This window comes from Entelurus aequoreus, linkage group LG12, assembly GCF_033978785.1.
Source record: "Entelurus aequoreus isolate RoL-2023_Sb linkage group LG12, RoL_Eaeq_v1.1, whole genome shotgun sequence".
NCBI classification, from domain to species: Eukaryota; Metazoa; Chordata; class Actinopteri; order Syngnathiformes; family Syngnathidae; genus Entelurus; species Entelurus aequoreus.
In genome coordinates, this window is record NC_084742.1 from 9,013,944 (window position 1) to 9,040,047 (window position 26,104).

Here is a 26,104-nt window from a genome sequence, read left to right on the forward strand (position 1 = left end):
CGGACAGGGACGCACAAAGGGCCGGATGTGGCCCGCGGGCCGCAGAATGCCCAGGTCTGGTGTAGTGACACCACGTTTCTACCTGAGGCCTAAGGAGGTCGCCTCGCTGCGCAGCCCGACTAATGGCGCGACGTAGCGTATTCCGGTGGACATATTTTTTACATTTGCCGCCGCTGTGACCTCGTCGTGGAGCAGCGCAGCGTCCCTCCCGCTCGTCTGCAGCTATAGGGTAATGACTGCATTGATCAGAGACGTCCCCGGTGGGTCGCCGTGCTCCGTCAAGGCTGAGAGAGAGCGGGAGACAAGAGCGGGGTGCCCTCTGTTGCTGCACACCTCATTGCATTAGCCAATCAAATATCCATCTTGGAAGTCGCCTTGCTGCTCCGTGCGGACTATCAAAGAGTCATCTGCTGCCTTGCTTTTATCGCACGCCATGTATGCGACTCCCTTCTTTCAACACTACTCACAATTTTCCAGGCAGGGTATCATTTGCATGTAAGGCATATACAAACCCAGTTTCCATATGAGTTGGGAAATTGTGTTAGATGTAAATATAAACGGAATACAATGATTTGCAAATCCTTTTCAACCCATATTCAATTGAATGCACTCAGGGCCGGCCCGTGGCATAGGCCGTATAGGCAAATGCTAAGGGCACCGTCCATCAGGGGGCGCCACGCCAGTGCCACAAATGTTGGAGGAAAAAAAAAAAAAGTTGGTACTATTATTTCTAAATACAAAAAATAATCCCACGCTAATTAAAATGCAAAGTAAAGCCTATTTAATAGAAATATTTGTTACAACATTACGCCCCCCCCCCCCACCCCCCGCACGGTGCGCCCCCTCCCTTCCCGTATCATGACTCTTTTTGGACGTCACCACATAAAAAAGTCAACACAAGATATCAAAACGGCCAAAACTGTCAGGTGCCCAGGGAAGAAAAAATAGAAAAGAAGAGGAGGAGAAACGAGAAAAAGACAGAGGTAGCAGGTAGGTAACGTTAGCCTACATGAAATTATTTGTCTGTTACAGAATGTGATACCAACCTGGCTTTTTAGCATTAAGCTAATGCTACATGATTCCGCAATTGCTAATCAATAAATAGCTAGTTCTGTTTTAACGTCGGGTTAATATTGTGGAGGGGGCTAAATTGTTATGGAAAATAATAATGTAACGTTAGGTAATTACAGTACTCCCACCTTACATTCCTCAGGGACATTTGTATTAGATCTTTTAAGCAGGTGTTTTTTGTTTACATTGTTATTGCCTTCTGGTTAGCTAATGTTTGCCCTGCAGGTAATAGTCACTTTTCCACCCCTTTATATATTAGGTATAGTTGTAAGCCTAGTTGTTAAAGTGCACATCATTAATGTTAATTAAGCAATATCACATGAGTGCTGAATGCTGTTTTTTAATTTGAGCACTGCTGTGATTCGGTTAAAGATGATCATAACATAACATTCTTATATAATATGTTAATTTGCTTTCTTTAAGTAAAAAAAAGGTCAAAGACAAAGCTATTCAGTTTCTTGTGAGTATATACAATTCACTGCCGATGTGGGGGGGCGCCACCTAAAATCTTGCCTAGGGCGCCAGATTGGTTAGGGCCAGGCCTGAATGCACTACAAAGACAAGATATTTAAAGTTCAAACTTATAAACTTTTTTTTTTTTTTTGCAAATAATTAACTTAGAACTTCATGGCTGCAACACGTGCCAAAGTAGTTGGGAAAGGGCATGTTCACCACTGTGTTACATGGCCTTTCCTTTTAACAAGACTCAGTAAACGTTTGGGAACTGAGGAGACACACATTCACATCCTTGTTTGTGAATGACTGAGCATTTCATGGAATCTACTTTTATACCCAATCATGGCACCCACCTGTTCCCAATTTGCCTGCTCACCTGTGGGATGTTCCAAATAAGTGTTTGATGAGCATTCCTCAACTTTATCAGTATTTATTGCCACCTTTCCCAACTTCTTTGTCACGTGTTGCTGGCATCAAATTCTAAAGTTAATGATTATTTGCAAAAAAATAAAGTTTATGAGTTTGAACATCAAATATCTTGTCTTTGTAGTGCATTCAATTGAATATGGGTTGAAAAGGATTTGCAAATCATTGTATTCCGTTTATATTTACATCTAACACAATTTCCCAACTCATATGGAAACGGGGTTTGTACATGGTATGCTATGCTTATTGCACACACTCCTGTATTAATAGTATATCACAGTGGAACCTCGATTTACGAACTCAATTGCTTTGTAAATCCAAAATTTCTCCACAAGAAACAATGTAAATATGGATAATGGGTTGCATCCTCGACAAAAGTCCATATTTTAGTGACTGTTTGTACACTTTGAACACAACATAAAGTGCTATACCGGGGGTCGGCAACCCAAAATGTTGAAAGAGCCATATTGGACTAAAAATACAAAAAATTAATCTGTCTGGAGTCGCAAAAAATTAAAAGCCTTACATAAGTGTTATAATGAAGACGACACGTGATGTGTCTATATCAGGCCTGGGCAATTATTTTGACTCGGGGGCCAAATTTAGAGAAAAAAGTGTTTCCTATTTTTAGGAAAACTAATACAAAACCTCACAATAAAGTCTGATTGAATGCTAAAAATGCTATGTCAGACCGCCTTAAAAAACGGAATGGAATTTTACATTTTTCTATGAACGATACAACCCTGAATATTGAGAACATATGGACGTCACACCCCCTCTCAATCGACATATTTTACAATCAAGCCAGATGGAACAAAAATGCAACAAACACAGCAAAATATGAACGTGAAGGGTAAAAAAACCATCTACAATCTGATATATCACTAAGCTTTAGAACTTTGTTGTAAAAATCTCCTTCCGCGTCTGTCCCTGACACTCGCATTTCAGGCTGGCCGCTCTGGAAACTCTGTGGAAACGGTCCCCACCCACACTGCTTGGTGCCTCGTCTGACCTGCTGTGACGTACATTACCATAGTAACTAGTAGGGTTGTACGATATACGAGTATTAGTATAGTACCGCGATACTAATGAATCATATTCGGTACCATACCGCCTCTGAAAAGTACCGGTCCGCCACACCCTAAGATTTGTTGTTAAAATAAAGCCAATGCAATTTTTTCTGGTGCCCTTTATTTAGAAAAGTATCGAAAAGTAGTAATATTGGTATCAGGACAACACTAGTCACTAAAATATCATGCAAAAGCGCAGATTCCAACCATTGAAAGACTTTGTATAGTTCAAGACTTACGGTCATTAGAAAACATCACTGCACATCATAATGGCAGCTACAGTTTCCATCTTAAAGATCTAAAAACGTTATTTGGGAATGTCCGGCGGGCCAGACTAAAAAGATTAACAGGCCGCATGTGGCCCGCGGGCCTTAATTTGCCCAGGTCTGGTCTATATTAACCTACTATCAAAATGTCTTTGTGTCGCAGGCTGACGCAAATCTTCTGTCAGAATAATTGTATCTAAGTTATCACAAAACTTTGTGTTGCCATGAGTTCTCGGCGAGAGGACAAAAGCTGACTTTGATCTTACCAAGCTGGCCTCTATTCATTCGCTTCACCAGATAAAACTGCATCCTTGAGCCTTGTACAAAATTGTACAAAATTGTCTTCCTTAGATTTATTTGAAAAGGTCGAGCAGTTCAAAAGGCACAGGTCACCGTTGTAGCAAGTATGGAAGGAATGCGCACTTTGCTCTTGTACTGAATACTTAAAGTTAAAAGTTAAGTTAAAGTTCTAATGATTGTCACACACACACTGGAAGGTGAGGGGAGCAGTGAGCAGCAGCTTGCTCGGGAATCATTTGGTGATTCAACCCCCAATTCCAACCCTTGATGCTGAGTGCCAAGAAGGGAGGCAATGGGTCCCATTTTTTTGTAGTCTTTGGTATGACTCGGCCGGGGTTTGAACTCACAACCTCCCAGTCGCAGGGCGGACACTCTAACCACAAGGCCACTGAGCTGGAATACTGAATACTGGATGAGAGGGGGGGAAGTAAGTACCGTTTAGAATGGGGAGAGAGTATGTACATATATATATATATATATATATATATATATATATATATATATATATATATATATATATATATATATATATATATATATATATATATATATATACACATACATACATACATACATACATATATATATATATACTGTGTGTGTATATATATATATATATATACTGTGTATGTATATATATATATATACACATATGTGTGTATGTATATATATATGTATACACATATGTGTGTGTATATATATATATATATATATATATATATATATATATATATATATATATATATATATATATATATATATATATATATATATATATATATATATATATATATATATATTTTTTTTTTTTTTTTTTTTTTTTGAAAATGAAAACTGTCAAAATGGCCTCCACGGAAAAAGTTTGGACACCCTTGATCTAGTCGATAATCTTATCACCCAAACATGAATAAGTGCAACTCTTTAAAGTGTGACAGCTCTGGAGTTCCATTAGGAATTCTTGGGGATTTACAGTGAGCAAAGCGGCACAGAAACAAGACAATCACTCACCCGAGCCACTATAAACATCGTTTACACTTCCACACACACACACACAACATAAAGACACACATCCAGCAGATGATAGTGATGATGAGAGTGGTGTGTGTGCAGTGAGGAAGGGGCCAGGAAGGATTCGTCGTGGAAAAGGTGACACTTAATGCCAGGAGGAGCAGAATCAGGCCTCAAACCACAAGCCAATCTCGAAGACACCTACCCTCTGAGTGAGGACACACACACACACACACACCTTCATTACCATCCCCGTAACAGGGTGCTAAGGACTAGCTGATGACATTCCCAGATACTGGATGTTCTTTGGTTTCTCCTCGTCTCCGCCCCGAGGAGCAGGCGGGTCGTTAAAAGTCAGGGCGTACGGCACGTTGCCTGCAGGAGGGGTGCGAAGACCCCTTCGCCTGTCTCATCATCACATGTGTGTTTGTGATTCTCAGTACCAGGGTGCCAAAAGAGGGGAAACAGGGTTGAGAGGAGAAAGTAAACAGACAACAGTGTTGTGACGGGACAGGCGTGTTTGTCGGCAAATATACATGTCGTGCCAGTCTCAGGAGATGAATGTTAAAGTCGCCTCACAGGACACAGGAAAGGTGAGAAAGGACAATCAGTGTGCTGGAAAGCTCTTCTTTTTCATTCCGTGCTCAGACACGACGCCATTTTACTGTCAGCGTTCTAGTTTTACCTCAAAGACATTGCCTCCAAACTTGAAGGCCCATTAAAATCAATGGGAATCGCACTCGGCAAAAGGGACAATACTCATCGGAAAATGCTTGTGACTCGGAGGCGGGTCGCACAAAAACGGGCCCATTTACTTCAACCACTTTTGCTTCAAGATCAACAGGGTTCTTTGCGCAGAAATGTCACAATGGTCACTGAAAGGGCGAAGAACCGGTGACTCAGCAGGCATACGACACTAAAACAACGTTGAGAACTTGTTGAATTAGGTCCTGACGTTGAACAACTCAAACATAACGTTGGAACAAAATGCTTTTTGACGACGCTTAATCAATGTTGGGTTCTGACGTTGATTTGACTTTTGAATTTTTTGGTCATTTCCCAACCAATATTCTACAACACAAATACAACGTTGAAACAACATGCTTTTTGACGACGTTTAATCAATGTCTGGTTGTGACGTTGATTTGACCATTGAAATTTGGTCATTTCCTACACAATATTCTACAACACAAATACAACGTTGAAACAACATGCTTTTTGACGACGTTGGTTTGACCATTGAAATTTGGTCATTTCCCAAAAAGTATTCTACAACACAAATACAACGTTGAAACAACATGCTTTTTGACGACGTTTAATCAATGTCTGGTTGTGACGTTGATTTGACCATTGAAATTTGGTCATTTCCTACACAATATTCTACAACACAAATACAACGTTGAAACAACATGCTTTTTGACGACGTTGATTTGACCATTGAAATTTGGTCATTTCCTACACAATATTCTACAACACAAATAGAATGTTGAAACAACATGCTTTTTCACAACTTTTAATCAACGTCTGGTTGTGACGTTGATTTGACCATTGAAATTTGGTCATTTCCTAATCGATATTCTACAACACAAATACAACTTCGAAACAACATGCTTTTTGACTACGTTTAATCAATGTGTGGTTGTGACGTTGACTTGACCATTGAAATTTGGTCATTTCCTAATCGATATTCTACAACACAAATACAACGTCGAAACAACATGCTTTTTGACGACGTTTAATCAATGTCTGGTTGTGACGTTGATTTGACCATTGAAATTTGGTCATTTCCTACACAATATTCTACAACACAAATACAACGTTGAAACAACATGCTTTTTGACGACGTTGATTTGACCATTGAAATTTGGTCATTTCCCAACCAGTATTCTACAACACAAATACAACGTTGAAACACCATGCTTTTTGACGACGTTTAATCAATGTCTGGTTGTGACGTTGATTTGACCATTGAAATTTGGTCATTTCCTAATCGATATTCTACAACACAAATACAACTTCGAAACAACATGCTTTTTGACGACGTTTAATCAATGTGTGGTTGTGACGTTGATTTGACCATTGAAATTTGGTCATTTCCTACACAATATTCTACAACACAAATACAACGTTGAAACAACATGCTTTTTGACGACGTTGATTTGACCATTGAAATTTGGTCATTTCCCAACCACTATTCTACAACACAAATACAACGTTGAAACAACATGCTTTTTGACGACGTTGATTTGACCATTGAAATTTGGTCATTTCCCAAAAAGTATTCTACAACACAAATACAACGTTGAAACAACATGCTTTTTGACGACGTTTAATCAATGTCTGGTTGTGACGTTGATTTGACCATTGAAATTTGGTCATTTCCTACACAATATTCTACAACACAAATACAACGTTGAAACAACATGCTTTTTGACATCGTTGATTTGACCATTGAAATTTGGTCATTTCCCAACCAGTATTCTACAACACAAATACAACGTTGAACCAACATGCTTTTTGACGACGTTGATTTGACCATTGAAATTTGGTCATTTCCCAACCAGTATTCTACAACACAAATACAATGTTGAAACAACATGCTTTTTCACAACTTTTAATCAACGTCTGGTTGTGACGTTGATTTGACCATTGAAATTTGGTCATTTCCTAATCGATATTCTACAACACAAATACAACGTCGAAACAACATGCTTTTTGACGACGTTTAATCAATGTCTGGTTGTGACGTTGATTTGACCATTGAAATTTGGTCATTTCCTACACAATATTCTACAACACAAATACAACGTTGAAACAACATGCTTTTTGACGACGTTGATTTGACCATTGAAATTTGGTCATTTCCCAACCAGTATTCTACAACACAAATACAACGTTGAAACACCATGCTTTTTGACGACGTTTAATCAATGTCTGGTTGTGACGTTGATTTGACCATTGAAATTTGGTCATTTCCTAATCGATATTCTACAACACAAATACAACGTTGAAACAACATGCTTTTTGACTACGTTTATTCAATGTCAGGTTCTGACGTTGATTTGATCATTGCATTTTGGTCATTTCCCAACCAATATTCTACAACACAAATACAACGTTGAAACAACATGCTTTTTGACGACGTTTAATCAATGTCAGGTTGTGACGTTGATTGAAATTTGGTCATTTCCCAACCAACAACCTGGATCCAACGTTAGACTTCAGCATTGTCTCAATTTACAAATACTATTTTTTGCAACGTTGTTTCGAAGGATACTTGTGCCTGCTGGATTTTTAAAAATCCAGTTGTTATTTGGCGGCCCGCCACAAATATCAACACCAACCAAATCAACCTTCATTTATATAACACTTCTCATACACAGGCCAGTGGCAAACACAAAATGCTGCACAAAAAAGAAATAGAAGAGAATAAAACAAACACAAACACACACACTCACACAGCACTTTTGAAAATAACAAATCAAAAACAAAACATGGCATGTCACTGAGGATTTGAGGAAAAACGCCACCTTTAAGGCGTCCACACTGAAGAATAACGAAAATTAACGCCATCTAAAAAATAGTACAAAACCATGTGATGAAATACATGTAATAATAAAATATATATTACATTAAGTTGATAAAAACATAACATTGAGAGAATAATAGTAGTAATATTAATAATTAAGGTAGAAAACAACACAATAAAATGATAATAAAAAACATACGTGTTTAAGATGATGAGTAAAAAGCCTGATTAAAAAGGTGTGTCTTTCACCTTTGAATATAGTTAGACCACCACAGAAAGATTTTGGGATGTTTTTTGTTTGTTTGTTTGTTTGTTTGTTTGTTTTAGATTTGGCATGTTCGCCCTTGCTAACAAACACATAATGAGACCGTCTGTGCAGCTAGTCATTACAACCACACCAGACTTGGTCACACATTACCGAAAAGCCGCTCCTTTTTAAAACGGTGCAGCTAATTTATGGATTTTTCCTCGCAGACGGCCATAATGCAAATATTGCTATATATTTTTTTGTTATTGTTTGTATTATGGCGCCATCTTTTGGACGAGTTCGCTCACTGCAGGTGCTGCAGTGCCCTTTTTGAGCTTTCAACCGATAGTAGAAGTGCCGTTCCGTCTTCTAGCCGACCATAGCGTTTCTACTCGCATGGATTCTTCATTCGTCATGCCAAAAACACTGTGTGTAAGTTTTACAATATAACTAAAACAATGCTTACTTACTAAACTTTCCCCATGTGTGAAGTCTGTAGGAGTATTTTCATGCATATTTCTACGTGCTATCGTAATGTTAGCCAATTAGCTAATATGCTAACACATTTAAAGTGTCTGTGTCAGCATTATTAACTTGTCTGTGTTAGTATTATTAACTTACAATGGCATTTTTGTTTGTATTGTTTCAGTTTCACAAACTCCTCAGTAAATTTACCAAAAACGTGGAGGATTTGAGTCGATTTAGCTGATTGGAGAGCTCGCTACCGCAGCTGGCGGGTCCATGACGATGACTTCTGTTTTGTTTGATCAGCTGTTTTACTGCCGTCTTACAGACACCGTTTGAAAACAAGGTATGTAAATAAACATTTGCAAAATATTTCTGCGTAATTAACTAATTTCACAACGTATTTATCTGCGGCTTATAGTCCGGTGCGGCTAGTATATGAACTTTTTATGTTTCTAATATTGAATGGGTGTGGCTTATCGGTGCGCTCTATAGTCCGGAAATTACGGTATATCAAACGGCAGTGACGTGCAAGAACACACTGGACTTTGTTGATTCATTGTTAATTGAAATATTCTTCAATGTGTGGGAAAAATACAGGGAATATACAAAAATATTTTTTTTAAAAGTATCCATCCATCCATCCATCTTCTTCCGCTTATCCGAAGTCGGGTCGCGAGGGCAGCAGCTTAAGCAGGGTAGCCCAGACTTCCCTCTCCCCAGCCACTTCGTCCAGCTCCTCCCGGGGGATCCCGAGGCGTTCCCAGGCCAGCCGGGAGACATAGTCTTCCCAACGTGTCCTGGGTCTGTGGAGGAGCAGCGGCTTTACTTTGAGCTCCCCCCGGATGGCAGAGCTTCTCACCCCATCTCTAAGGGAGAGCCCCGCCACCCGGCGGAGGAAACTCATTTCGGCCGCTTGAACCCGTGATCTTGTCCTTTCGGTCATAACCCAAAGCTCATGACCATAGGTGAGGATGGGAATGTAGATCGACCGGTAAATTGAGAGCTTTGCCTTTCGGCTCAGCTCCTTCTTCACCACAACGGATCGATACAGCGTCCGCATTACTGAAGACGCCGCACCGATCCGCCTGTCGATCTCACGATCCACTCTTCCCTCACTCGTGAACAAGACTCCGAGGTACTTGAACTCCTCCACTTGGGGCAGGGTCCTCCACTTGGCACTCCACCCTTTTCCGGGCGAGAACCATGGATTCGGACTTGGAGGTGCTGATTCTCATCCCAGTCGCTTCACACTCAGCTGCGAACCGATCCAGCGAGAGCTGAAGATCCTGGCCAGATGAAGCCATCAGGATCACATCATCTGCAAAAAGCAGAGACCTAATCCTGCAGCCACCAAACCAGATCCCCTCAACGCCTTGACTGCGCCTAGAAATTCTGTCCATAAAAGTTATGAACAGAATCGGTGACAAAGGGCAGCCTTGGCGGAGTCCAACCCTCACTGGAAACGTGTCTGACTTACTGCCGGCAATGTGGACCAAACTCTGGCACTGATCATACAGGGAGCGGACCGCCACAATCAGACAGTCCGATACCCCATACTCTCTGAGCACTCCCCACAGGACTTCCCGAGGGACACGGTCGAATGCCTTCTCCAAGTCAACAAAACACATGTAGACTGGTTGGGCAAACTCCCATGCACCCTCAAGGACCCTGCCGAGAGTATAGAGCTGGTCCACAGTTCCACGACCAGGACGAAAACCACACTGTTCCTCCTGAATCCGAGGTTCGACTATCCGGCGTAGCCTCCTCTCCAGCACACCTGAATAGACCTTACCGGGAAGGCTGAGGAGTGTGATCCCACGATAGTTAGAACACACCCTCCGGTTCCCCTTCTTAAAGAGAGGAACCACCACCCCGGTCTGCCAATCCAGAGGTACCGCCCCCGATGTCCACGCGATGCTGCAGAGTCTTGTCAACCAAGACAGCCCCACAGCATCCAGAGCCTTAAGGAACTCCGGGCGGATCTCATCCACAGCTTTTTAACTACCTCAGCAACCTCAGCCCCAGAAATAGGAGAGCCCACCACAGATTCCCCAGGCACTGCTTCCTCATAGGAAGACGTGTTGGTGGGATTGAGGAGGTCTTCGTATAAGTATAATCAACCAAAATGTCAAAGACCCCTGTTGAAGACCTCCGACCTAAAGATATGCAGGCGATACAAATGAGTGAAAAATGATGGAAAAAAGTGCATTTTCTACAGAAATCACCACAGCTACCTTTGCTATTTTGTGCTTATGTGTTTGGAAAAATTATGAGGTTTTGCCTGGATAGAAGCAACAGCTGCTCTATGGCAAGTCGGGACTGCGCTGTGCGTTGCCATGGCGTCGTCTCTTGCCGGCGTGATTAGCCGAGTCTGAAAGCAAGACGGGGACGAGAGTGGCACTAATTGTTGTTTTTTTGCCACATGAAGAGCGCCGAGAAAGCATCGTTAGGCGAACACTCCGGTAAAATGTCAGGAGAATGCAAGAAACGTGTAAAATACATAACACGTTCTTTTGCTTCGCTCTTCAGTTTGCCGGCAAAAAAGGTCAATGTCGCCGTGTTCTTGTTTGTTAGGAACAGGACGCTATAATGATGCTGCTCTTTTTAGCCTCAAACGCTGACTCTGGGGGTGGCCTGGAACATGGCGGGGGAGAATTAGAGCGCTCGGCTGGACACAGAATTAGGTACATCTGGATGAAGAAGCTCGGTTTATAGTCCCGCGGGACAGAAATAGCAGTGACACACGGGGGGGCGACGAGTGTGGAATTTGCTGCCGGGTGCAGGTGGAGTCAACGATTCGTCGAAAAGAAGGAGTAAGTTAGCAGGAGTGAAGGTAGGCGGGGGCGGTGGGGGGTGTTTGAAGAGGAGGGAAATGAAGGAGCACCCAGAGGAATCAAGCCATATGCTCCGTTAGTTGGTTGGTGGTCCACTTTGCATTTAGTGGACTGTGCGGGTGCGTGTGTGTGTGTGTGTGTGTGTGTGTGTGTGTGTGTGTGTGTGTGTGTGTGTGTGTGTGTGTGTGTGTGTGTGTGTGTGTGTAAAGGTGTACCAGATGTTGATGCAAAGAAACCCGGGCGTGTCTCTGGCGAGAGGGGTCCGTGCTGCAGGTGTTTACTCAGACCAAGAATCCCAAATCCATATTTAGTCCAGGGATGGCCGTAGGATGGCACATTCTAAAAATAATATCACAATAATAATGTTATTAAATATAAAGTGAAAATGAAGAGTAAACAGGTCAAGTTGCAATGTTGAATGTAATGACGCTAAGCTGCAACGCAGGCGGTTTTTCAAGGCTCAAAAAAAGGTAATAATGCATCAAAATCAATGTTATGAATCATTGACCTATTGAAGGCTTCAATTACTTCACATCAAATATTCCATTTTGAAATATGTTGAGGAAAATTGTGTATTTTGTGTTTTTGCCATAAAAAATAAAAATAAAAAAAGGCATAACCTAATAAAATAAAAAAAAAGGAAAAAAATAAATAAAATAAAACTAATCAGCTAAAATATCTTAAGTTGATGTAGATATTGAAGCGTTGAAAGTAAAAGACAAAAAAAATCATTTAGGACCTATTTTAACCACCTTTTGATTTGTATTTTTCAAAAACTGTCTTTCCTCAAACAATAATAAAGGATGAAAATTAATGTTATGATATATTGACATATTTAAGGCTCAAATATTCAAATTAGGGTTTTTTTTTGTGGGGAGAGGGGTAAATATTGCTAATTTTGTGGTTTTGCCATAAAAACAAATTTTCCATGACAAAAAGGGCATTAAAAATAAATAAATAAATCATTAAAAAAATTATAAAAAGTGTTAGGCAAAAAGATCTGAAGTTGTTCTAGAATATTTAAGTGTTAAAGTAAAAAAAAAGACAATTAATGCATGACTTCATTTTAACACCTATGAGTGGGGCTTTTTTGAACGGTCTTTGCTCAAAAACCAATGAATAAAACCAATGTTAAGAACTATTGACCTATTTAATGCTCAAATATTCAACTTAGAAACATTTTTGGGTGGGTAAATTTAGCATATATCGTGTTTTTGCTCTTAAAAAGACGTTTTTTCTTTTGCCGAAAAGGCATAAAACATAAAAAGAAAATGTTATATCGATAGATGGATCTGAAGTTGCTTTAGAGCACTGGGGCCGTAGCTTCTTAGAATTACTCCTAAGAAGTCTGCTAAGAGTTGACTTAAGAGTAAATAAATTCTTCGCTGAAAGCTGCACTTAAAAGTTAGTTATCAAGCGTCTTACTCACACTTTCAGCGAAGTGTAGGACTGAATCTTAAGTGTCACACTCAGAGCTGAATTACGACATTACTATGTGCCGTAAACGGAATTTTAGGTGACGTCATTTCTGTGTCCATAGAAATGACCAATCACGGAAGGGAATCCGTTGTCTAAGAATAAAGAAATATCTTGGAAATATTTAAGTGGACAATGGGAGTGTATATTTTGACAATAAACTACAAAATAATACAAAACAAACTAGTCCCCGCCGGCACTCACGCTACCGCTCCCTCTCTTCTCTCGCCCACACACTCACTGACGTCACTCACCTCACGGCCACACACATACGCTACGGTCATAACATTTTCTTTCCAATTCATTAATTAGGCAACTAATTTGAAACTGGTGTGGGTGGCTCTATATATACTAGCCCACTGCAGACACATGCAGAAATCAACAAGGAATCGAAAAGTATTAAATCTGTGACAAAAATAATATCCGCTCTGTCTAAACGATACCGTTTGATCAGCTGCTCGTCATCAAAAAAACAAAAACATTGTTCCGTTCCCTGAACGTTCGCGCACGTCTCTCTCGCCTCAGTGCCACCCCCTGCTGGCAACTCCTAACCACTTAAGACACCTCTGAAGGTCTCTTAAATATCGTGGAGAGTAGGAGTGATTCTTAGACTTAAGAACGTTGATAAAAAGCTTTTATTCTTAAGTTTGAGAGTAGGACTAAATTTCGCAAATTCTCAGGACTTAAGTGTAAAATGGCACTCTAAGAAGCTTGATAAGTACGGCCCCTGGTTCTCAAACTTTTTCCACCAAATACCACCTCAGAAAACACGTGGCTCTCCAAGTACCACCATAATGACCAACGTTTGTATACAGTAGCGTAGTAGACCTACGTATTCGTTAGAAACAAGACAGATGTTTTATTCAACAAGTACATTTGATATTTTAGGCCACTTCAACATTACACACAATTTGATCAGTAACATTGTTTAAATATAGGAAAATAAAACACTGTACTTTAATCAAATGATTTTTTTGGGCGTACGACTTGATGGAGCCCGCGTACTACTAGTGGTACATGTACCACAGTTTGAGAATACTAGTCCCTTCAGTTTGATGCGGTCCAACTTGGCCTAGAACTACAAAGGAGATGGCTATAGCCACAAGCCCTCTCTTCACTGTAGTGCAGATGTGACCCCGGGTAACATGCTTTATCAGTATCATACGGTATCATGCTTCGAAAAGCTGCGCACTGCAAAACGTGCTCATTGTAGCCATTAATCCTGACTTCCTTATTTTGACTTAAAAAAAACAATTTATTTTTGTTTTGTAGGTTAAAGTGTTTCATATATTGTGATACTAAGTTATTGTTGCTGATCGATTAGTTTATATAATTTATTTTTAGTATGAATAAATGATTTTATTTTTATTAGTGCTTTTCGGTTAGAGACTAAAAAAAACATGTTACTATTTTGGGTTTTTTAAAAGGTAATAAAGATACAATGCTATGCAGAGGTGTACTTATAACAATTTTATAGACAAATTATATTATTTATAGTTGAGGCAGAGAGTGGGGGGGCGCAAAATGTTTTCTTCTCCTTATGGGGGCGTAACTGACTGTTGACTTCACAAATGAAGGGAAAAAAGGTACACGTTTTCTTCCATTTTCACGTCCTGTCAATGAAGTTTTATTATTATTCCCGAATTAAAACCAAGAAATCAGTGAGAGGTTACAAGATAATGATATACTATTATTCCCAAGTACAACACAAAGTCCTGAAATGAATGCTTGACTAGAGATATGCGGTAGAACTTGGCTTAGAACTAAACCAGGGATGGCGAGCAAGCAGGGCCTCATTAAACTGAAACAAAGTGGAGAAAAACTCTGCTTTCATTTCATTTAAGGAAAAACTAGTTGAATAATTTCAAAATATAACTATGGAATCCAAATCGTCCCACAAAACAATTAAATATTTCAAACATTGTTTAGGGGAGGACCTTGTTCAGAACACAATGTCTCTAAATGTATGCGTGGTTCGCTACGGTAAAACTTGGCCTAGAACTACAACACAGATGACGAGCCAGCATGGCCTCACTCATGAGCAACATGGATGACCTCCGATCTCACCAGAGGAATCAAACGACGGAACGACTCCATATGTTCCTCAAATTCTGTCCCAGCTCAACACAAGTTCCCTACATGTCTAGAATAGAACACAACTTTATCGTCATTGCACTTAAAAAGGACAACTATATTACCGTATTTTCCGCACTATAAGGCGCACCGGATTATAAGGCGCACCTTCAATTAAAGGCATATTTTAAAACTTTGTTCACATATAAGGCGCATAGAATAGACGCTACAGTAGAGGCTGGGGTTACGTTATGCATCCATTAGATCAGGCCTGGGCAATTATTTGACTCGGGGGGCCAGATTTAGATTAAAAAAGTGTGTCTGAGGGCCGGTATATCTAATTTTAGGAACACTAATACAAAACCTCACAATAATGATTGAAAGCTAAAAACTTTATGACAGACCGCCTGAAAAAAACGAAATGGAATTTGACATTTTTTTACTGAATGAGACACCCAGAATGTACCGTATTTTCCGCACCATAAGCCGCACCTAAAAACCACAATTTTTCTCAAAAGCAGACAGTGCGGCTAATAACCCGGTGCGCCTTATATATGGATTAATATTCATATTTATTTTCATAAAGTTTAGGTCTCGCAACTACGGTAAACAGCCGCCATCTTTTTTCCCCATAAAAGAGGAAGCGCTTCTTCTTCTACGGTAAGCAACCGCCCCCATAGAAGAGGAAGCGCTTCTTCTTCTACTGTAAGCAACCGCCAAGGTGAGCACCCGCCCCCGTAGAAGAAGAAGCGCGCGGATATTACGTTTCATTTCATTTGTGTGTTTCTGTAAAGACCACAAAATGTCTCCTACTAAGAGACACGCGTACAAGGTTCCACTGACTTTTGATATTCCTGTGAACCGCACTGTGGATACAACGGGAACACGTACGGTGAATATTCGCACCACAGGGAATGAGAAGTCGTCCTACTGTGGTTCTAGCTTGCCATGCTAACGGCCAGAAACTTCCACCCATGGTGATATTCAAAAGGAAGACCTTGCCAAAAGAGAACTTTCCAGCCGGCGTCATCATAAAAGCTATCTCGAAGGGATGGATGGATGAAGAAAAGATGAGCGAGTGGTTGATAGACGTTTACGCGAAGACACCGGGTGACTTTTTTCACGCAGCGCCGTTCCTGTTGATCTATGACTGCATGCGCGTCCACATCACAGATGGTGTCAAAAAACAAGTGAAGCACACCGAAGAAGAATAATTTGAGGGATTTGTGGATGAGTAATAACTTCAGAAAGTGAGCTTTAAATGTTTATTTTGTGTGTTGTGTGACACTAACGTATGAGCAACGTTGAGTTATTGATGTTGCTATTGCTCTGCACTATTTTGAGTGTTACTATTTTTGTGATTGCACATTTGTACATTACATTTTGGGAGTGAACAGAGTTGTTAGAACGCTGGTTTGTAATATATTATTAAAGTTTGACTGACCTATCTGACTGTTTTGTTGACATTCCCTTTAGCGTAGCGTAGGTGCGGCTAATAGCACGGGGCGGCTAATAGGTAAACAAAGTTTTGAAATATGCCGTTCATTAAACGTGCGGCTAATAACACGGGGCGCCTTATGGTGCGGAAAATACGGTACATGAAAATAAAGAATGTGGGATTTACAATATTAACTATGAAGGATAAAACACTGAATATTGACAACATATTTTACAATCAACCGAAACACAACCAAAATGCAACAAACAGTGAAATATGAACAAACATACAAACAATGAAAAAACCCACCGACAATCTGAGATATCTCATAGTGACCATAGTAACTAATTAGATGACCATAGTAACTAATTAGATGACCATAGAAACTAATTAGATGACCATAGTAACTAATTAGATGACCATAGTAACTAATTAGATGACCATAGTAACTAGTATATCATGCAAAAACGCATATTCCAAGCATTGAAAGACTTAGAATAGTTGAAGACCTACTGTCATTAGAAAACATGACTGCACATCATAATGGCAGCTACACTTTACATCTTAAACATCTAAAACAATTATTTAGGAATGTCCGGCGGGCCAGATTGAAGAGCTCAAAGGGCCGCATGCGGCCCCCGGGCCTTAATTTGCCCAGCACTGCATTAGATGGAGCTGCGCTAAAGGGAATGTCAACAAAACAGTCAGATAGGTCAGTCAAACTTTATTAATAGATTACAAACCAGCGTTCTGACAAGTCTGTTCACTCCCAAAATGAATAAACAGCTGTTTTATTATTTCCCCCGAGGTAAAGTCAGTGACGTGGTGTTTTGTTTATCTTTTAACAACAGCAAGGTATAACACGTAGTGCAACATTCATATCACATAGTGGAGGGGGACTTTTCCCTGATTCAATAAACAGGTAAAAAACAGTGATACTGTTACGGTAAATCAAACGTTAGTGCAATCACAATATAGTAACACTCCAAATAGTGCAGAGCAATAACAATATATCAATAACTCAACGTTGCTCAAACGTTAATGTCACACAACACAACACACAAAACAAACAGGTAAAGCCATACTTGCCAACCCTCCCGTTTTTAGCGGGAGAATCCCGGTATTCAGCGCCTCTCCCGACAACCTCCTGCCAGAGATTTTCTCCCGACAAACTCCCGGTATTCAGCCGGAGCTGGAGGCCACGCCCCCTCCAGCTCAATGCGGACCTGAGACTGAGTGGGGACAGCCTGTTCTCACGTCCGCTTTCCCACAATAAAACAGCTTGCCTGCCCAATGACGTCATAACATCTAGGGCTTTTAGAGAGCGGAGTGCACAACTGCGCACACAACAAGGAGAGGGAGCAGAAGAACGAGGAAATTACAGACATGGCGACGCCATCGACGAGCAAGATGAAGAAATACGCTTGCAAGTTGAACGGAAAAGTTAAACAGGACAATACTGCCATCTAATGGATAGCCACTGGAACACTGAAATTCAAGTATTTCTTTTATATGTAAATAAAATACATATATATATATATATATATATATATATATATATATATAGCTAGAATTCACTGAAAGTGAAGTGTTTCATATATATATATATATATATATATATATATATATATATATATATATATATATATATATATATATATATCAGTGGCGTGCGGTGAGGTTAATGTCTGGTGAGGCACGACTGCATCATCACAGTCAGATTTACAAACATATGAACCTGGGGCCGTACTTATCAAGCTTCTTAGAGTGCCATTTTACACTTAAGTCCTGAGAATTTGCGAAATTTAGTCCTACTCTCAAACTTAAGAATAAAAGCTTTTTATCAACGTTCTTAAGTCTAAGAATCACTCCTACTCTCCACGATATTTAAGAGACCTTCAGAGGTGTCTTAAGTGGTTAGGAGTTGCCAGCAGGGGGTGGCACTGAGGCGAGAGAGACGTGCGCAAACGTTCAGGGAACGGAACAATGTTTTTGTTTTTTTTTGATGACGAGCAGCTGATCAAACGGTATCGTTTAGACAGAGCGGATATTATTTTTGTCACAGATTTAATACTTTTCGATTCCATGTTGATTTCTGCATGTGGCTGCAGTGGGCTAGTATATATAGAGCCACCCACACCAGTTTCAAATTAGTTGCCTAATTAATGAATTGGAAAGAAAATGTTATGACAGTAGCGTATGTGTGTGGCCGTGAGGTGAGTGACATCAGTGAGTGTGTGGGCGATAGAAGAGAGGGAGCGGTAGCGTGAGTGCCGGCGGGGACTAGTTTGTTTTGTATTATTTTGTAGTTTATTGTCAAAATATACACTCCCATTGTCCACTTAAATATTTCCAAGATATTTATTTATTCTTAGACAACGGATTCCCTTCCGTGATTGGTCATTTCTATGGACACAGAAATGACGTCACCTAAAATTCCGTTTACGGCACATAGTAATGTCGTAATTCAGCTCTGAGTGTGACACTTAAGATTCAGTCCTACACTTCGCTGAAAGTGTGAGTAAGACGCTTGATAACTAACTTTTAAGTGCAGCTTTCAGCGAAGAATTTATTTACTCTTAAGTCAACTCTTAGCAGACTTCTTAGGAGTAATTCTAAGAAGCTTGATAAGTACGGCCCCTGCAGTGCAGGTGTACCTAATGTTGTGTCCCTGCGGTCGTTCGCGGCTCCTGCAGCGCGAGCATTGTTGTTTTTGCACTTTTTGGCTTCTTGTTAAGTGACTTTTTTTGGGTGGATTCGGTTTTGCACGTGGAGGGTTTGGGTGCGGGCTTTGGTTGGTGTGGCCGCGGCGCTCCCGTCGGGGGTGCATTCTGCGGCGGAGGTGCTTGGCACCAGGAGGCGGGGTTATGAGACGAGCCTCCAGTTGTATGATCGCTCAGCACAAGAAATACGTTACACACATACAGATGTTGACAAAATACACTGGACATTATACATCTCAGCTAACTAAACTATGGAAATGTATGATATAATTCATATAGCAATACAGTCTCACTGCACAGCAGGCCAGCAGTTAGCCGAGTCATTGCGCACAATCCATGGTGAGGCACAACGCAGTGACGTGCCTCAACTGGCTGCTGATCACCGCACCGTCTCTTCTCAGTATTTGAACGGCAAATGTGAAAATAAAAATAAAAATAAAAATAATCTAAAACTGGTGAAGTTAAATGGAAAATAACTTTAGTATTATCACTGGATACATATAACAATTTAATTTTTTTTTTTTTCTTTTTACTTTTTTTTTCTTTCCATGATGGCAGGTGAGGCCCCGCCTCCCCTGCCTCTAGTGACGGCACGCCACTGATATATACATATATATGAAATGTATATGAAATACTCGAGTTGGTGAATTCTAGCTGTAAATAACCACGCCCCCCGCCCCCGACCAAGGCCCCCCCCCCCCCCCCACCCCCACCTCCCGATATTGGAGGTCTCAAGGTTGGCAAGTATGTGTAAAGCTCACTTTATGAAGTTATTCCTCATCCACGAATCCCTCAAATTCTTCTTCTTCAGTGTCCGAATTAAACAGTTGGGCGAATACGGCATCCAACATGCGTCTCGTCGAAGTCGTCATTAATGGAGTCAGTGTCGCTGCTGCTCTATTCCCGTGTTCTACTGCGTGACTGATCGTCTTAAGTTTAAACTCTGCGTCGTAAGCGTGTCTCTTAAAAGGAGCCATTTTGGGGTCTTTACATAAACAAACAAATGGAAATGAAACGGCACGTCTCGCGCAGTCATACATCCCAGCATGCACCGCGCGCTTCTTCTTCTTCTACGGGGGAAAATTAAGTCGGCGGCTGCTTACCGTAGTTGCGAATAATTGCTTGATTGAAACTTTTACCTGTTGGAGGCTCAATATTGGTCCATATATAAGGCGCACCGGATTATAAGGTGCACTGTCAGCTTTTGAAAAAATTGGAGGTTTTTAGGTGCGCCTTATAGTGCGGAAAATAGGGTAGTTTTCAGACAACCCCTCCAAGGACAGACACACAAAAGCTTGAGACTTGCAACGGCCCAAAGCTGCAGCAATCAGTGCGCTGATACCACGGGGGGGTGAAGAGGTGAAGGCGCAGGATGGAATAGTGCAGGGGTGCTCACACTTTTTCTGCAGGCGAGCTACTTTTCAATTGATCAAGTCGTGGGGATCTACCTCATTCATATATATAATTTATATTTACTTATTTATGAAATATATGTTTTTGTTAACAAGTTAAAGGTGTTTAATGATAATGCAAGCATGTTTAACACATATAGTTAATATTGTTAATAAATTAAAGGTGTTTAATGATAATACAAGAATGTTTAATACATATAGTTAATATTGTTAACATGTTAAAGGTGTTTAAAGATAATACAATCATGTTTAACACATATAATTAATATTGTTAACAAGTTAAAGGTGTTTAATGATAACACATATAGTTAATATTGTTAACAAGTTAAAGGTGTTTAATGATAATACAAGCATGTTTAACACATATAGTTAATATTGTTAACAAGTTAAAGGTGTTTAAAGATAATACAAGCATGTTTAACACATAGTTAATATTGTTAACAAGTTAAAGGTGTTTAATGATAATACAAGAATGTTTAATACATATAGTTAATATTGTTAACATGTTAAAGGTGTTTAAAGATAATACAAGCATGTTTAAAACATATAGTTAATATTGTTAAGTTAAAGGTGTTTAATGATAATACAAGCATGTTTAACACATATAGTTAATATTGTTAACAAGTTAAAGGTGTTTAAAGATAATGCAAGCATGTTTAACACATATAGTTAATATTGTTAACAAGTTAAAGGTGTTTAAAGATAATACAAGCATGTTTAACACATATAGTTAATATTGTTAACAAGTTAAAGGTGTTTAATGATAATACAAGCATGTTTAACACATATAGATTCCTGTGTTTCATGAAGACAAGAATACAAGTTGGTGTATTACCTGATTCTGATGACTTGCATTGATAGGAATCAGACAGTGGTGCTGATAACGTCCGCATACAAATAAACATTGATTGATTGATTGATTTTCAAATGGAGGAGAAAAAAATACCTCCTTTCTGTCCAATACCACGTGAAAGTGGTTGGTTTTTGGCATCTTATTTGTCCAGCTTCCGTACTCCTTTGTATACACTTTACAAGAAATACATTGGCGGCAAACTCCGTAGCTTGCTAGCTTGTGCACGCCAGCATTCTGAGACTCTTAGCGCAGGCAGGATGAAGCAGAGCTTTTATTGTGAAGGCAGGAACTGTGCAGTCGGTCTTTGGAGTTTTGACGACAGGTACGGCGCCAGAGTCTGTTGAAATAAAAAGTGTTTCTCGCCTTCCTGTCGGTCATTTTTTCTGAATAATGAGCTGGCAGCAGCCAGCGTCATCTCAGAAGACCCTCGAGGTGCCGTGAATGTCAATCAAGTGACGAAAGTGACGTCATAGTGAAGATTTATGATCGCTCATTTTTAGGACTATTCTTTTAATGCCTGGCTGGCGAACGACTGACACATCCTCCGCGATCGACCGGTAGATTGCGATCGACGTAATGAGCACCCCTGGAATAGTGGGTCCGTGGGTGCGCGTTTTGTCCATCAGCCTGGAAGTCGCTCTGCTCTGACTCATGGAACAGAGTCAACATCCCAGGTGTCTTTCGAAAAAGGGGAAAGGGACTTAATTTCGCCTTACCGCGCGGAAAGCTTCTCCGAGATGTTATCCAGTGTGCGATTCAATCCAGAAATCCAGAAACCTAGAAAGTGGCTACAGCTCTGCCCAATCCATACATCACGACAGGCAGCCTCTATGCTCACTAAGCGACGGACATTGTCTTCCTGATCTGTCAATAGACCAGAGCAACGCTCTTATGGCGTCACATTAGTACCAAAAATCCAAGCGCGTAAAAACTGTTATCGCGCGCTGATTCTCCACTTCGTGCGCGCGCGCGACCCCATTTTGCGCACGCGTGGTGCCTTTGTGCGCGCGCGCTGTCTCGGTCTCGGTCTGTGCGCTGTCATGTTTCATTTTGGTACTTTGGGGGCGGGTATGCTTAGACCGCCCCTTCTTTCTGATTGGCTTTGAAAAAAAAAATGAAAAAAAAAAAAAGAAAAATACAACTTTAAGTAGGTTGTAAAAAAAGGCAGATGAAGTGAAACTATAGCAATGCTTTTCTTTACACTCTCTCATGCACACCACACAGATACTCATGTTATGAGAATTATATTGTTTCAAAAATATTAACATTAATTGTTGATATTTTAAACATCTTTCAGATTACATTGCTCGAATTCAAAAACCACTTTACTACACAAATATTAGGCCCAATGTGCAGGATTATTCTATTAGTATTAGTTATTTTTATGTTTTATCATATCTTAGCTTATTTTTATGTTTTATCATATCAGCCTATTTTTATATGGTCTTATTATATTTATATTTCAGTTTTTATTGTATTTTATTTTATAGTTTTTCATATTGTAGTTTATTTTTATGTTTGATTATATCTTATCTTATTTCATATTATTTTTGGACTTTAACCTGATGTGTATTTTAATTATTTTTAATCCATTTATTTTATCATCTAGTGTTTCCTCAAAGAGCCCTCTGGATCTCCACATCCAGAGGGTTCCTGTGATTGGCTATTGTCATTGTGTTGTTATTATTATTGTTGTTGTTTGTTTATTTTTATGTACATGTTTGACTGTCTTCATGGGGTGTGGGTGTTATTTCTCATTTTGTTTTTAACTATGTAAAGCACCTTGAGCTGCATTTTAAATGTATGAAAAGTGCTTTATAAATAAAAATGTATTATTATTATTTTTAATAATAGTACCCTTACAATCACTCCAAACCAGCTCAATAACTTACCTCTTTTTCAGCCAACATTTTTTTATCCACTTCTTCCTCCGTAAATCTTGATACATATTGACGATGACCCGCCCTGCTATACTTCTGATTGCTCAAAGCCAATCAGAAAGAAGGGGCGGTCTAAGCATGCCCGCCCCCAAAGTACCAAAATGAAACATGACAGCGCACAGACCGAGACAGCGCGCGCGCAGAAAGCGACAGCGCGCGTGCAGAAAGGCACCGCGCGCGCGCAAAACGAGACAGAAGGCGCCACGCGCACGCACAAAGGCACCACGCGCGCGCACAAAGGCACCACGCGCGCGCACGAACGCGATAACAGTTTTTACGCGCTTGGATTTTTGGTACTAATGTGACGCCATACGCTCTATCCAATCAGCAGATGACCTGTTATGACAGTTTCTAATACATTAATTAAAGTACCAATGATTGTCACACACACACTAGGTGTGGTGAAATGTGTCCTCTGCATTTGACCCATCCCCTTGTTCACCCCCTGGGAGGTGAGGGGAGCAGTGAGCAGCAGCGGTGGCCGCGCCCGGGAATCATTTTTGGTGATTTAACCCCCAAATCCAACCCTTGATGCTGAGTGCCAAGCAGGGAGGTAATGGGTCCCATTTTTATAGTCTTTGGTATGACTCGGCCGGGGTTTGAACTCACAACCTCAGGGCGGACACTCTAACCACTAGGCCACTGAGTAGGTACATAGACACCTTCAATGTCTTGGACGGAAAGAGTCGGCAGGCACAGGACCCTCCACTTCTCCCAGGAGTCCGTCATGTATCCAGCAGCAAACATTCCGTCAGAATAGGTAAACTTGTATTCTTGGTGATCTGCATCCATTTAGTAACGTGTTATCAAGGAGTAAAAATGCATTTCTTTCAATATGCATCATAACAAAAAAGGGTAATATTAAAAAAATGGACAGATGCTGATAGTCCAACTCATACTGACTGGTATACACAAGCTATGGAGATGATATCAGTAGAAAAAAATGCATTTAGTTAAGATAATTAGTCCTATATTGGAATATATTGTTTTAACTATCAAATGAACCTAAAATATGACTTATTTTTTATCCTTGTAGTAAATATTGGACACAATGCGTTGTCAAGCTTATGAGATGCGACGCAATTGTAAGCCACTGTCACACTATTGTTGTTTTTTTTATAAAAGGCTGTGATGACAATGTAAATGAGGGATTTTTAATCACCGTTGTGTTGGAATTCTTATTATTATTATTACTGTTGTAGATATTCATTTTTGTTTGACTACTTTGGATTGTTTTTGGTCATGTTTGTGTGTCCTCTCAATTACTCTGCGGGTTGCTATTCTGAATGTTGCTGGGCCGGGTTTTGGTTTGGAATTGGATTGTTATTGTATTATTTTGTTGGACTGATTAAAAATGTTGTATAAAAAAAAAAAAAAAAAAAAAAAAAAGACAGGTTACTCAGGACCTGACCTTCACGTCGAGAAGATCTTGTCAATTTCGTTGAGCTACCAGTTTATCAATGACATATTTTAGATTTCGGAGAATATTGCAAACGGCAGGTTCTTGGAAAGTTAAACCAAAACAAGACGATACAAAGAGCGAAAGCAGGAGACATAAGGGAGGTGGAGGGAGAGCGTTCGCCTTCATTGAGAGACAGACGAAGAAGCTATGCGGTAGAACTTGGCCGAGAACTACAACAGGAGCAACATGGGTGACCTCGGATTGGTAGAGGGATCAAACAAGGGAACGACTCCATATTTTCCCAATGTTCACTTGTTATAAAGGATGTATGCATGTTTCAATACAGTAGAACTACAGCAGGGATGGCGAGCCAGAAGACCCTGACATGGGACTCTCATAAAACTGAAACAAACGAGCGAACAAATAAGGTAACAACCACAAATTTTCCTCAATTTTAAATTGCTATAAGGATTTATGCTTGGTTCAATAGAGTACAACTTCAACAAAGATGGTGAGCAGTGTTCGTTAGGAACTACTTCTGATGTGCTTTAATGTCGACAACAAAACAGCATCAATAAATGCAGCAAGTTCAATGCAGGAAATATCTTTTTACTAGTGACAGCAACAAGCAGCACCGTACTAAAAATGAACTTGATATCAAATAGGAAGAGGCAACATCACATCACACTGTGACAGCAGACAACACCGTGGGAATATTGAACCACAAATCAATGATTGAAGTGACAAACGTGCCATCCAAACAATACACCGTTTGTTGACAAGAAGATATGACAGCCACCGAAGCACATTCACTCTATCAAGCAGAGGTAACACAATCCGCTGAAAAGATTCAAAAGAGCTGGCGCTGCTAACTGCTGAAGCTAACAAACACGGCTCTGTTGAAACACTGGATGACATGCACACTGTGCTCTCATATTAACTGTCTCTCTACTGCACACCTGGGCAAATTAAGGCCCGGGGGCCACATGCGGCCCGTTAAGCTTTTCAATCTGGCCCGCCTGATATTCCCAAATCTTTTTTTTTCTAGATGTTTAAGATGTAAAGTGTAGCTGCCATTATGATGTGCAGTCATGTTTTCTAATGACCGCAAG

The 26,104-nt window shown here is 40.1% G+C and overlaps 1 long non-coding RNA gene across 4 annotated transcripts in view; it reads right to left on the bottom strand.

Annotated features, from left to right (window-relative positions):
* Positions 1-26,104, bottom strand: part of LOC133661416 (uncharacterized) — a 115,838-nt gene that overhangs the window by 67,998 nt on the left and 21,736 nt on the right. For all 4 annotated transcript variants that reach the window (XR_009827939.1, XR_009827940.1, XR_009827938.1 and 1 more), the window contains exon 3: positions 11,891-12,014. This is a non-coding gene — a long non-coding RNA (uncharacterized LOC133661416). The remainder of the gene's footprint in view (positions 1-11,890; positions 12,015-26,104) is intronic.